Genomic DNA, 15,737 nt, shown 5'->3' with positions numbered 1-15,737 from the left:
CATTCATTTCATTTTATTTCAATTTAATTTAATTTAATTTAATTTAATTTAATTTAATTTAATTTAATTTAATTTAATTTAATTTAATTTAATTTAATTTAATTTAATTTTTTATTTTATTTTATTTATTTATTTTATTTTATTTTATCTTATTTATTTTATTTTGAGCCAGCTGCTAGCTCTCTGCATCTCTTACATGGTCACCTACTGAAGCTAAGCAGGGTGACGCCTGGTCAGTAGCTGGTTGAGAGACCACATGTGAAAGCTAGGCTGCTGCTGGAAGTGGTGTTAGTGAACCTGCAGTTTGTGTGGATCCTAACACCCCAGTATAGTGAAGGGGACTCTTTATTGCTCCGTGAGGGCCGTCTTTCCCAGGATGTACTTCGAAAAGAGTAGGGTATCCCCCTTTTATAATCGGCTTCATCACTCTGTTTTCTGTTTACCAATCAGCTGGCATGTGGTGTGCAGTCTGGCGCAATATGGCTGCTGTCGTGTCATTGAGGAGAAGATTCCCCCAATGTGTAAAGTGCTTTGAGTGTCCAGAAAAGTGCTATAAATGTAAGGATTTCCTATTGTTATATATATTTTTATAAGTAATATAATTGCTATAATGGGCAACGCAGTGGCGCAGTAGGTAGTGCTGTCGCCTCACAGCAAGAAGGTTGCTGGTTCGAGCCTCGGCTGCGTCAGTTGGCGTTTCTGTGTGGAGTTTGCATGTTCTTCCTGCGTTCGCGTGGGTTTCCTCCGGGTGCTCCTGTTTCCCCAACAGTCCAAAGACATGCGGTACAGGTGAATTGGGTTGGCTAAATTGTCCGTAGTGTATGAGTGTGAATGAGTGTGTGTGGATGTTTCCCAAGGATGGGTTGCAGCTGGAAGGGCATCCATAATTTCTATTAATGATTATTTTTGACAGTACTTCTTACAAGATTAACTTTAAAAAATGAAGCATTTAAAGGGTTAATAGCCAATTTTGTAGTATACAAGCTTGAATTAAACAGCATTATTCCTTTGACATAATGAATATTCAACATTTTTTGCATAAATTTAAGAGAACTCACGTCAAGTTACACCAACAGCCTCAAACACATTTTCCATTAAAAAGATACTGTAACTTTGGCATATTTGTCTACATCAGTGCATTGTCATGGTTATCCCATGAGTATTAGGCTTACTCGATTTGACGTTGTTTTCATTGGCCAGCTAAATAAATAAAATGTCAATAAATAAATAAAAATCTGCTGACCAAGTTTTTCTTTTCTTGTCCTCTCAAATAATCATTATCATTTTAAAGCAGAGACTCCGGGGCTACAGACTGCCATTCACCAAGATAACCTATCTATGGAGGGATTTGTGAAAGGAGCGAATATGAGACAGCCAGAGGATTTTTCCCAGCCAGCCTCTGCCACTGAATGTCCTGCAGTGTTTCTCATTGTTTGCTGCCTCATAAGAGATAGCCAAGAGAGCCTGAGAAAACTAAAAAACAGCACTATTTAACGGAATTCAATCTGTCCCAATAGATTTGAATCGCTAACTTACATGTCTGAGTGTAGATTCTATCTGGCTAATGAGGGGCCTGAATCCTTCTCTGTTACTTCAAAGGGGGTGAAATTCTACCTTTCTTGCAGCAAGGACCTTTGCCTGGTCTCTCTCTTTCAGGTGTGTCACTGTGCAAGCTAAAAGAGCGGGTTTCAGCCACTTCCAAAGGACTGTTTGTTCCTACGTTCTATGTTGAAAGCTAAATATGGGTAAATATACTGGCCAGTTTCAAAGCCTACATTTATCTTGCTCTCGTTTAATCCAAGATTTTCTTAATGATTAATTTACAAGCCAACCACAATATTTAAGAGGAAACTCCAATACCGTTCCTGCATTTCTATGCAGGAATGGCATTGGGCCCCTAAGCTTCGTACTAATAAGCTAATATGTTATCCCACTTCTGAATGGTAAAATGCAGTTTGTATAATTCACTTCAGCCACAAGTGACACTAAAATTGTTTTAAAAACTGTTTTACACCTCTGACAACCTACAATGTGAGAGCAATTTGCCTTAATTTCTTAAACATCTCCATTTTTTGGTGTTTTTTTTTTTGTACCAGAAAGACCTTTCAAGATTTATTATGCTTAAACGAATGCATAAATCTGAAAATCTTTATTATTTCACACACCAAAAAGTTCCAGATCATTGACTGTAAAAGTTGAGTTGACTCAACCAGACAAATCGTTAAATGTCATTGTGCTTCTAGGTGTGTGACATTGACCTCTGGGCTTTTGAACCTGTGACCTGCCACAATCCCGAAGCTCATTCAATAGCACTAAGTGATCAGCACCTCCAAGACAAAGACTCCAGCTGCCTGGTGTTGAAATATGCATTAGGTAAGTGTTCGCTATTTCTAAATAATGCATTGGTTAGATTAGTTCTAGTTTCAGGGAAAGCGAAGCGGGATGAATAAATGATAACACAATCTATCTGGATCTCTAAAGTGGCAGCTCATGGGTGTCAGGTCCTCATCAGTGGACAATGATGTTTAAAAATGATGCTATGTATGCAAAGGAGATAAGTGAATGTGTGAGATTAATATTAGTAGAGTAAAAACTACTGTTCAACTGACTTAAGTGGATAGTTCATTTCTGTCGTCATTTACTCACCCTCAATCACTTGTTTAAATCATTTTTGTTTTTTGTTGAACACAAAAGATATTTTAAAGAAAGCGGAAATGTGTTCAACAGAAAAAAAAAAACGTATAAAGGTTTGAAACCACTTGATGGGGAGTAAATATATTAAAAAAAATCTTTTTTTAGGGAACTACCCCTTTAATAAGATCATACAAAATGTAATAAGTTTAAACTAAATTAGGTAATGAAGATTGAAAGGATAATCTTTCTTTAAAAACACTCTCATGAAGCCCCCCAGGGTTTTTCATTCAGAAATGTATCTTGTGCCTGGCCTCAGGTGTCAGCGGGGCGTTTTATCAGGTGTTTTAACTCTCAGCGAAAGATATGAAGTGCAGGGAGAGGAAGTGAGGAAATGAAGCCCAGGTGGGTTTAAGTGGGAGGAGACTGAGCATGAACATATTCCTAGACACTTTAAGACCATCAAAATCCACCCTGATAAACGAATTTACCTTCTTTATCTTCATTTTATATGGGTTTTAGAGTATTTATAAAGTGATACGTGTAAGACACTGTTATGAGTTTTAGAAGGAGGTCAAACAATGCACAGTCATCTAGAGGTCACAAAAAGTAGAGCCAAATACTGACACGGGCGGCTAATCGACAGGATGACACCAGAAGTACCTTTGCCCTCCCTAAGCAGGAGGTGGAGGTTGAATGTCACACTTGAACTGGTGTCAGTGTGTGCAGGATCACTCTATCAATGACAGCCTCGGGTTACTGAGCATTACTACAGACAGAAACATATGTTCTTACCCTTGACTAAACAAAACACAGCAAAATCTGAGTGGTTTAACTTGTGCATCAGGTGGAGAAAAAAATATTTTGAGAGGAATTATATACAGTTGAAGGCAAAATATTATATATATAATTATATAAACATGTCCGACATGATGTTTTCCTATAATATTTCTATCCTCTGGTGAAAGTCTATTTTCCGTTAGTTTGGCTGGAATATATATTCAACAGTTCTGTGTGCTTCTCGATTCTGATTGGCTGATAGCTGGCGTTTTTTTTTTCCTGCAATATCATAACTTGTACACCCTCCTCACTTTTCTGTATTACTCTGCCCACATAGAGTGACAGCAGATCAATAAACTCACTACAGTTTGACCAATATTGCAGCTGTTGGACAACATAATGTACTTCTGAGGCTTTTTTAGTCAAGAATGTAGTTGTTTAGATTTCAACTATGCAGTTTAGTTATAAGGATAGTACCTATTTTAAATATTTATAATTTCGTAGAGACATCACATCGGCGGCCATTAGCCTATCATTTAGAAAAGACTGTTGACCTTGTCCATCCACAAGATGGCGACAAAGACCGCATAATAAGCCCTTAGAGGAGAATAGATCAGCATATTTTCAAACTACAGCTGATCATAATATTAGCGAGTGATATTCTAGGTCGATCTCTCTTTTTTATGTTGCATTGTTGTATTTATACCATAGTAACTGTAGTGTATTGAGGAATATATGTATTTTGTGTTAGCCACTCTTTCTATAACTCTGAGTTACTTTTTGGTTGGCAATCTGTTTGCAATGGTAGTTGCATTTGCATGTGTTGCTTTGGCTTGTTCAGGGTTAATTATTGTGATTTCCTGATTGCAACAGAGAAATACTGAGAAATCTCTGTAGACTGATGGCATTTTATGCCCTATAACCTTAAAATGTTAGCACAATCACCTGTTCTGTCATCATGTAATAATTCAAACACTAGTCCTAAAGTGACGTTTGTGAAGTTGTAACGGTTTCCGCCGTTCTGACGTCAGCTGCAGATGTGAAGGAATGGCAGAAGAAAGTAGTTCCTCATACAAAAGAATTTTTAGGATTTCTGTGTTTTGATTTTATTTTGTTATATACACGATTATGCCAACAAACTGTTGTATAAATGCAATATCACACTTGTATCGGTGCGATATGGCTGTATATCCTCACTGGTGGGACATTAAGCCTGCAGCCTCATGCTAACGCATGCTTATCACCAGTTCTGATATACAGCCAGATCTCACTGCTACTCGTGTGATATTGCTCATATATATAAGTTTAATATTATTAGCCTCCTTAATACATAATTTTTTTTAACTGGCTACAGAACAAACCACTGTTGTCCAGTGACTTTCCTAATTTAAATAACTTGCCTACTTAACCTGATTAACCTAGGAAATGCTTTAAATTGTCCTTTAATCGTAGTTATTATATTTATTCATTTATCTATTCATTTTCTTGTCGGCTTAGTCCCTTTTTTAATCCGGGGTCACCACAGCGGAATGAACCACCAACTTTTCCAGCAAGCTTTTACTCAGCGGATGCCCTTCCAGCCACAACCCATCTCTGGGAAATGTTATTATATTTAACAAACGTTAATTATTGGTAGTAGATGTAATAATTCTAGAAATAAAAATAACCATTATTTTGACAGTCAATGGCAGTAAATGTGTAGTTCCTGATCAACTAAATTATTAGACTACAGTCATTATCAGGTAGCAAAGCAATTATTATTGTTAAACCTGTTAGTTTTCACATCGTGATGTGAGTCCTTTAAAAAAATAAGCAGCTGTAAATGTAATGGTTATAAAGCCCTTCTCTTACCATTTCAGCTTATTCAAACTGTTATGTGTTAATGTCAAAAATATAAACAAGAAGAGTTTATTCAGTGGAAATCTTTCCCTAGTTCAAATAACTGCCTAATGCTTTGGTCAGACCACTGAAACACCCCAAAAGTTACCCTCCATTTAATACTCAAAATATTTTAACAACTATATTTTAATTGATAAAAAATTGCCCTATAAAATGCAAAGGATTAGATTCCCAAGGAGCACGCAGTTTAATGTCCATCTTAAGTAAGAAAGTATGTAAGTAATGTGTATTCATAAAGCACATTTATTGTGTATGGCCATACACACAGAGCGCTTCACAATCATGAGAGGGGGTCTCTACCAACTTTACCTGTGATGTCACTTCTTCAGATCTTCATATAACTTGGTGGTATGTTTGATTCTTCTGTTTCTTTTCAGTCCCATATTAACTCTCTCATTAAATCGTGTCAATCATTTTTCCAATAATGATGAATTGTTCACAATACTACTGTCAGTCTTCATTTAACATTTAATGTAGGCTTTATATTTGACTTAAAAGTGAAAATCATAAAAAGCACATTTTAATGTGTGTATTTTCATTAGCTTTCTATTTATCAATGTAAAAATGCACATTAAGCTGCTTTGGTTTAAAATGTCTACAAATGCATACTTTAGTTTTGACAATTTTAATGCAGTTAAAACATAGCTGGACCCAAAGACAATATGATCACCTGCACGTCTCACTCCAAAAACACCTGATGAAACCACATATGAAATATCAGACATTCCAGAGTTTTCATACCAGACAAGTCCACTGAACATATCCTGTCCAGTGCGCGCGCACACACACACACACACACACACACACACACACACACACACACACACACAAATATATACAATTTTCCCTCTTATTATATGAAAGTGTGCCTTCCATCTGTTACTGCAGATTGAACTCTCAACCCCGTCTTGTTCAGTAGTGACATGGAAAGTCAACAAACCACATGTCTCTATAGTTTATGTGACACTAATGCAGAAAGAAAATGGAAGATGCTCTGGATCATTATAATAATGCAAAGAGCACAACAGAGGGAAAACGTGTGTCCAGTTTAGCCTCCAGCCACAGTGAAACGCAATATCTGTGTATTCCATTACAATGCCATTCTTTTTTCATTTACTCCGAAAGGCTGATGAGGTGGCGGCCACTTGCCTGCTTCATATCATGTTTGCCTTGGTTAACTAAAACGTAAGCTGTAAAAACGCTTTGAATAATTTAAATAAAGTTGAAAATCAGTAAATAATTATAACAAGAAAAACTTTTACTTTAAAACATTACATTTTGAGGCCTTAGCAACAAAAAAATAATTTTAAGCACAAATATTATTGAGATTGAAAAAATATAAATAAAAAACTAATAAAATAACACACATTTAAAATTGTGCTTTAAAAATGTCTTATTAGTTTTGATTTACACTTTAAGTCATAAATTAAGCCTACACTAATTGTTAAATGAAAACTGAAAGTAGTATTGTGATTTTTAAATTTTTTTTTTACCAATCTATTTAGCAATATTATGATTTTTTTTGTTGTTGTTATTTAATCACTTTATTTTAGTTTACCAACATTACTAAGGCAAATAGTTTTAAAAGTCTAAAACAAAAATATTTAAAAGTAAACATAAATGTTAAAGACACTCTTAAACCTAATAAATAAGATGTTAGAAACTCTGTAAACAAAACAAATTACAATAATCAGATCTGAGCTTTCAAGTAAAGGAACCAACCATCATTATTCAAATACATACTACAACATTACAAATTGTGAAGTTGGATGACTACATTACCCCCAATGCTAAAAAAATCTTTCAGATGGGGAGCTAATGGCTGGGATGCACAAGAAAAGAAACCAAAAAGCTACTGCGACGACATCCTTACATCCTTTTTTTATTTACAATCTATTCACTGTTGCTAGCCACAGCACTCATTTTTAATGTATGTTGTTAGTCTGACCTGAAATAACAAGCGCAAGCCTGTGGTTTCTTTCACCATTTTTTTACGCTCGTGCTCCCCTGTTGTCTCTCGTAACTAGGCGACCATCAAGCGTTTTCTCAGAGGATTACAAATGGACAAACCATTGCTGAAGCTCCGATACAAGTTTATGGAGAAAAGTAAAAAGCACTGCAGTGTTTAAATGCGCTGTGTTTATCTGAGGTAATTAGTCTGCCGTTATTACTGAAATTTGTATATTCCATAAAAAGTGTGAAGCAGATTGGTTTGTTCTATTTGCATGAATGTTGTTGCGCTCGCAGCATTCAGAAAAGCTCAGTTGTTTTTCAAATAGTTGTACCTGGAAAATGGAAAATCCTCCATTGGAAATAACAAACTTGCGCTACAATCTTATTGGCATTCCTTCTAAGGCACACACTCAGCAGCCACATTTTAATAAGACTGTAGTGCTTCATACCGAAACTTCATACCAAGCTTTTTTTTACCGTTAACAATGGTGTTTGGTCAATAAATACTGATATTGATTTTATCGCCCAGCTGTATAGAGAAGGCCTACCGGAGGTGTGTTGAACGTTGTTTACTCAAAAATATATAGTTAAAGGCATGATGCTGCAGAAAATTACCCAAAGGAAATGTATGGGCACAAGAACAGAACTCTGTGGTGACGCTGTCTTTTTACCTGCCTATTATTAAGATTTTGTCTTTTCATGATTACTTTTTTTGTTTATGATTACTATGATTATTAAAAGTATTTTTTATTTATCATTTTAAAAAGTATCTTATTTTACATAACCCAGTGCCTACCCAGGCTCATTCTAAAAGCGTAGTCCCTTGGACATTTCTGGAGACCACGGGAAGGTACGTACTTTTGCAGTTTTTGTTTTCCAAAGACGCGAGAGGTCGCTGTGTGCGCTTTTTCACATCTCAAATGTTTCTCACGAGTGCCATTCGTGCCCGCGCTGTTTTCGCATAAACCCACCAGAGGCCGCTGTCGACCGAATGACAGAATTAATGATTGACAGGGCGACCGGCCAATCGACCGACCCACCCTCCTTCTTCCCTAAACCCAACCAGTTTTACAGATTGACCCGCTTGCCCGCTTACTCACTTAAATCCAACCGACAGTTTACAAAAGCCCTCGTCTGAATTTTACCCCGTTTTCGGATTTTACCACATTCTCATCCTTTTATGTAGTCTTTCATTTTATTTTTTTGGATTCTGTTTTTGTCTTGCCTGATTTCTGCAACCGCTCTTTCCCAGACTTGAATCGGTGGTCAACTCCTCTCTGCGCCTCAAGTCCGCCGACGTACACATTGAGCTAACTGGATAAACTGGTTGTGGCGGGAAAGATCTCCACATGGAGGTAAGCGATCAGCCGGTAATCGCCAAAATGTTTGGCATCATACCAGCTACATAACTCGCTCTCTCCAGAAATGTCAGCGGGACTATGTTTTCAGAATAAGCCTGTGTTGCCCAATGCCTAAACACAACTAATAGCTTACTAACTATTAATAAGCAGTAAATTAGACATTAATTGTGCAAAAAGTCTTAGTTGTTGGTTTGCAAATAGTGAGAATTGTACCTTAAAATGAGTAATAAAAAATAAATAACAAGAAAATTTACTATAAAAAATAAGATAAAAAAAATAAATACAAAAGCATACAGCTATATTGCTAAAACTTTAAATGACAACAATAATATTCATAAAATGTACAGCAGTAGCTGAAAATCAAATCAATAGTTTTATGTTTACCTAAAAACATTCATTCATTCATTTTCATTCGACTTACTCCCTCTTTTCATCTGGGGTCGCCACAGTAGATTGAACTGCCAACTTATCCAGCATGTTTTACACAGCAGATGCCTTTCCAGCTGCAACCCAGCATTAGAAAACACCCAAGCACACTCATTCACACACATACACTGAGACCAATTTAGTTTATTCAATTCACCTATAGCATATGTCTTTTGGGAAACCCAGGCGAACACGAGGAAACATGCAAACTCCACACAGAAATGCCAATGCCAGCCGGGGTTGAAACCAGCGACCTTCTTGCTGTGAGACAACAGTGCTAACCACTGAGCCACCGTGTCACCTACTTGAAAACATTACTTTTCAAAGTCCTCACATTCATGCAGTGTGCATGAAACTCACAGCTCCAGTCAAATAAGTTGAAACATCAAACTGTACATGCAGCATTCAAATGTGGCTTCATTTTTCCAGTCATCTTGGACCTCAATGATTGTAGCTCGCTGATATATTTTGATTCTGATTTAGATCATATACCACACATATCCTCCACTAAATATATCTTCTCGTCATGAGTCAGATAAGAAGAGGACAAGTCCTCCATATGGTGCAAATATCCTTTGATGGCCATACGAATACCACATGTCACTCTTCTATCAAATGAACCAACAGACACAAGCCACACAGGACTGAAGCTGAGAGGAAAACACACACACCTCTTCTCTCAAACCATAATGAGCGTGAAGGAGACATCAACATGTGTTAATTAGTTCCTCATCTCTAATGTGGGAAGGGGCTTGGTCCTGCCAAGCCACTAAAAAACAATAAGACCAAGCCATAAAGTTGATCACTTCCTCATTAATTTTACATTAAGCTGATATCATCCTCATGAGACTAATTATGCAATGAGTCAAGAACATCTAATATCAGATGTTGTTGATAATGCTACATCTACCGATATCAACATGAGATTGTGACAAAGCATGATTCACAAGATCTCCCGTTGTTTTTTTTCACCCGAATAAACCTCTTAACCTAGAGAGACGCTTGACAAATACCCTCACTATTCAGCTAATAACCTGTAATTAACCTGTTTGCTCATGTCTTTAGTGTGTGTTAGTCATACCGCTTGTTCTCATCCAGGTAGTACAGTCTGAAATGAGCCTTTACTGGTCACCAGAATCAAAGCGAGCCTTGACTCTTGAAGAATGTGCACCAAGATGAAAGCAGCTGTAAAGTTTTATGATTCTCACCAAGTGCATGCACGATTTCAACACCATGTGACGCGGTCAGCCAATCCCTTACTCTTAGATTTCAGATTTACAGTGAGTTTTCCCGAGTAACAAGCTATAAAAGATAAAAAAGGAACATTTTCAGGTTGTATTTAAATTGGCTGCATGTAAGAATTTTAACGAATAAATCGCTTGTTTATTGCCAATGTGTGAACACCTTGTAATGAAACGTAAAAAAAAAAAAAAAAAACAGGCCGACTTCCTACAGTCTAAAAATGCTGTGACCTTTTTATCCCAAATTTGGGTAAAACATGGTCTAATGCATTTTTCAGGATACATATTTTTTTACTACAATCACAAATCAAAAAAAGTTGGGACAGTAAAGAAAATGCAAATAAAAAAGAAAAGTAGCGATTTCTAAATTTACTTTGACTTGTATTTTATTGCAGACAGTACAACAAACATTATTTATCATATTGACTAATATGGTCACAATTATTCATCATATTTTTATTGTTGTTTTTTCATAACAATCACGTATTCCAATTTTGGTTCTTGCAACATATTTCAAAAAGTTGGAACATGAGCAATTAAGGGCAAGTAATCAGGTAAATGAATTAAATAATGATATGATTTGAAGCAGGTGATTAAAAGGGATTCTAATTATGATTTTGTACAAAGAAAAAAAATGTCTATTCCTTTATGAGCAAAGATGACCCTAGAATCACCAGTTTACCAATAAATATGTGAGAAAATTATTAAAATGTTGAGAAACAATGTTCCTCAAAAAAAGATTGGAAGACATTTGAACATTTTACCTTCAACAGTGCATAACATAATTCAAAAGATTCAAGGAATATGAAGAAATTTCATTGTGTAAAGGACAAGGGCGCACGCTTAAGCTTGAGCTTCTATTGATGAAAGAGCTTCTTTAATAGGCTACACACAGAATAAAAAATAATCATAGTAGAAATTGACTTACTATGTAAGTTGAATTTTAAAATCAACAGCAGAAGTGCAGCCAGTCATCTGGGCATGTCTGCAGGCTTTGTTCACACCATCAGTTTAAAAGTATTGTTCTGGATTCTTCTTATGCCTTCTTACACAGTGCATTGTATATTTGCATATAGTGCATGTTATAGTCCAACCCCCCCCTTGATTATTCACAACAGTGGAAGTATCAGTCAGAACTATCTTTTTACTGCAAAAATAGTAATGAAATGTAAGTGTAAAATTAATTTGTGAATATGCACATTTTTTATTTCTTCATCATATTTAGTAGAGAATAAAAATAATAATTAATTATTAAATAAATTTAAAAAACATTGCACCTGCAATAATTTGAATAATTTAATAATGTTAAATAATTAATAATAAATAATGTAGCCTTTGTTTTATATTTTTATGTATTTTATGTATTAGACAATATTATTAAATAATAAATAAGTTATTTGAAAATTAAATAAATCATAATAAATATTGTTATTGTCGTTAATCATATTAATAATAATAATTTTCATGCATTTGATATAGCATAAATGAAAAGCAATATGTGAGCCAAGTTGCATGTCCAAATTCAAAGTATTCAAAACACAGTATGCGAGAAGTACCCAGAGGACCTACTACTTCCAGTGAGATTGTTTACTGTGCATTCAATGGACGCTACACTGTCTCATGATGCCACACGAGAGAATTCATGCCTGGAAGTAAAGCGATGCAACTGACTTGTGTTGATCATGTGATAAAGAAACAAATGACAGATTTAGGACATCCAAATTCCATTCATACTACTCACAATAATACTATATAACCCATACCTTTCTAACGGTCATGTTAAAAATTGGTAACAATTTACAGTAAGGTTGACTAATAATTAACTAATAATAATTAACAAAAAATTTACAGTATTAGTTAATGTTAGTTAATGCTTTACTAACATAACCAATGCAGTACATTTATTACAGTATTTCTTCATGTTAGTTAACATTACTTAATGAAATTAAAGTTCAGTGTTTGTTCATGTTAACTCACGGTGCATTAACTAATGTTAACAAGCATGAATTTGAATGTTAATAAAGCATTAGTAAATGTTGAACTGTGATTAGTTTATACATGCTGTACAAGTATTTTTCATAATTAGTTTTTGTTAGGAAATGAAGAGTTCAGATGCAAAAACTTCTAAATACCATTTGAAATTTCCTTTAAAAATTAGCAATTTTATCAGGCTTCTGTCTGTAGGTTCAGTAATTTCAAGTTTATGGCAAAGAATACACTCTTTTAAGCGTCTTTAAAATGAAATAACTCAACATAAATATTGGAGTCTGAGAAAAATGCTCATTTTCAATGAAAATTTTGAATTTGAACTTTGAACTCTTTAAATACTTTATAATAAAACTGTATTGTAAAGTGTGACCTGTAGGTTCAAATTATAAAGTTGTTTGTGATTTAGGACACAGCCAAGGGTTTGGTAGAGATCTGTTAAAGAAACTGTAAGTGTGGTAAATGTCCAGAAATACTACATCTGAACAATGTCTTTAGGTGTTGTAACTGTGGTATAAGCAGAATAATTTGAATTAGAATTGCGGCTGGAAGGGCCTCCACTGCGTAAAACATATGCAGCATAAGTTGGCAGCTGATTGCGCTGTGGTGATTTATAAAGGGACTAAGCCAAAAAGAAAATGAATAAATGAATGGATTATTAGAAAATAATACACACAATACTTAACATCATGGCACATCAGCAGCCTGTTATTCTAGCCTGATCTCACAAGGAAATGTAAATATTTAACATTTTGTCAATTTAGTGGCTAATTTGTACAAATTCATACAAGTTCAATGTACTATATCAATAGTGTTTAGTCTTTTAAAAACACTGTTGTAACACTTTGAGCCAGTAAGCACTGTTCTTATGACATTTTTCTACAGGAGGAAAATGTGAATAACTCCCAAATACTTTAAATATAGTCTGTGTTATGGCAAGACTATTTATGAAATCTAGGCATAAAACTAATGTTTCAGATGACTGTTCTAGAGCCTACAGCTAATCAAGCTTTCAGATTCTGGAGTGTATTACATTTGTAATGTAATTTATCTTAAGTAAAGCAAGTACTGGTATATAAGTATATAATTTCACTCACCAGGAAAGGCCACGTGAATGGTTTGTGAGCACAATTAAAAACACACAACATGCAATATTATCTAATAATTGTAGGAAATAATTTCAAAAGGCAACTGACTGTGTAAACCACATAAAACAAAACAAAAATACAACGTATATGCAGAGTTCAGCAGCTAATCAGCCGGAATCAGCTGAGGTGACATGATAGTGATCAACAAGAGCTAGTTGTCACTCAAGTGGCCACGCCCTTAATTATGAGATAAGGATGAGTTATAAAAAAAAACCTCACAGTTATCAGTAAGAGTAAAATTAGTTATATGCACCAAAGCCATCTTTTGTATCAGGCTGTAAACATGTTTTTGTCAACTGTAAAATTGGCCAATGCAGTCAGAGAACATCTGGATTTCCTGGAGCCAGCCCCCAAAGGTGAGTCAATCAATTGCAGTTTTAAGATACTTCCGTATTGGCTTCACAAGGGAGAGCGGGATGTTGCCGCTTGGTTTTCACACACTGAGCTGATGAATGAGACAGTGGTCTGTCTAGATGACAGCAGATGTCATATTTTATAGATAATAAATATTCGCCCACTTGTAGTACATGATGTAGAGGCATGGGAAAGCCCTGACTCTGAACCAGAGAAGCTCTGATGTTATGACATGCTACATTACGGCACACTTTTAAGTCTCAGTAATCATAACCACTAGCAGAACTGCTTTCATACCTATAAATGGTGAGAGTGCCAGCTGCTGAAACCATGAAGCCCAGACCTCTATTTCTGGAAGAAAAGTGCATTGTGGCTGTTGATAGAGGGCCTGCTGGACAGTCTCAGACAGACAGGGCTGTTACTCATCCAGACAGGCCTCTACTCCTCTAATACTGTGTGAACATTACTCTCGACAGGCTCCCTCAATCTCATCCCGGCCCGGTGTTGACATTCTCTGCCTGGTATTGTTAAAGAAGACCCAGCCGCTCATATGTGACGAAGTGTAGCGCTGTCTGGGAGAAGTTCAGGAGAGGGAAGCTGTAAACAGATCTCCATGGGCTCCTCTGTGACCCCCGGCTCCTCACAGTGCGTTTGTTCTGGCACTTTACAATGCTCTGGGTTTATGGGGCCTGTGACCTGTGGACGTCCACAAGATAAATCCACACAGACTCTCTGGTGGCCGACCACACTAGTGTTATTAGCGCTGGTAATATTTTACAGTGCTATTTGTTAATGCATTGGTTACACTTTACATTATTAAGGTTTTATTTGTTCACATATTTTTTTTACTAACATGAATAAACAATGTGCAATATATTTATTATAGTATTTATTCTTTATTACATCTTTCACTCAAAAAAGGAAGTATGTTGTTTGTTTAAACTACTTATTTAAAATTAGTAGAAGCAACACAATTCTTACAACTCAATTGTTTTACAATGCTCAAATAATTTAGTACACTCCATTTTGAAAATGAATATTTTTAATATAGGCAATGTGGTGAATTTGAACAAAACAGATTTATAAAGCAGATATGTTTATTAAAATATTATTTTAGTCACCGAACATCTTTAGAAATTGAAAGATAAAATATTTTTCTATTACCTAAATGGGGGTGTACTATTTGGCTTCACTAATCCCATGTATATGCACAAAAATAATAATATTGTATAGCTTCCTAATAAAAATAAGAATATAAAAGATAGATTTGTGAGGGATATACTTATAGATGCTGAGCTCTGTGTGTTCAATCCATGTAAATGTGTATAAAGGATTAAGTTAACTTACTGTGATTGATTTATGTTGGGGCAACATGAAGTAATTGTGTGGAACCCATCATCATCAGTGTTGTTAACATTAGTTAATGAAAACACAGTCATTTATTGTTAGCTCTTATTAACTCATAGTAATTTATTAATGTTAGCAAGCGCCACTTTGTGTTTAAATAATGCATTTTTACATTTTACTATTAGTTTAACAAGTATTGTTCATTTATTTTAGTAAAGACATTAATAAATGTTTAATGTAAAACGAGACTAATGCATTAACTGACATGAGCTACCAAAGAGCAACAGTATATTTTTAAAGCATGGATTAATTTTTAATAGGTTAAACAAATAATTAGTGAAATTATTTTACCATGCATCAACTGTGCTAAAAACATTTAGTATGTCAAATAATGTTGAAATCAACATTGATAAAATTCATAATTAGTGCTGTTCGTTGTTAGTTTGTGATCATTAATGCAGTTAACTAGACTTTATACTCAATAATAAAACATTATTATAAATGTTACCATAATTTAACTATAAAAATGTTGGTAACACTTTACAATAACAATACATGAATTATGATGCATTAATATGAAAACTAATGATTACTTTATTATGAACTAATAA

The 15,737-nt window shown here is 35.0% G+C and overlaps 1 long non-coding RNA gene across 2 annotated transcripts in view; it reads left to right on the top strand.

Moving 5' to 3' along the window:
• The window catches only part of si:ch211-262i10.2, a 53,521-nt gene extending 38,866 nt beyond the window's left edge, over positions 1 to 14,655 (top strand). The window contains exons 4-6 of one of the 2 annotated variants that reach the window (XR_011008030.2): positions 2,244 to 2,373; positions 8,516 to 8,618; positions 14,256 to 14,655. This is a non-coding gene — a long non-coding RNA (si:ch211-262i10.2). The remainder of the gene's footprint in view (positions 1 to 2,243; positions 2,374 to 8,515; positions 8,619 to 14,255) is intronic. The other variant, XR_222800.6, reaches the window with a different exon arrangement.
• The last annotated feature ends 1,082 nt before the right edge of the window (positions 14,656 to 15,737 follow it).

Source organism: Danio rerio, chromosome 21, assembly GCF_049306965.1.
Source record: "Danio rerio strain Tuebingen ecotype United States chromosome 21, GRCz12tu, whole genome shotgun sequence".
In the NCBI taxonomy this organism is placed as follows: domain Eukaryota; kingdom Metazoa; phylum Chordata; class Actinopteri; order Cypriniformes; family Danionidae; genus Danio; species Danio rerio.
This window is presented reverse-complemented; position numbering and strand designations above follow the sequence as displayed.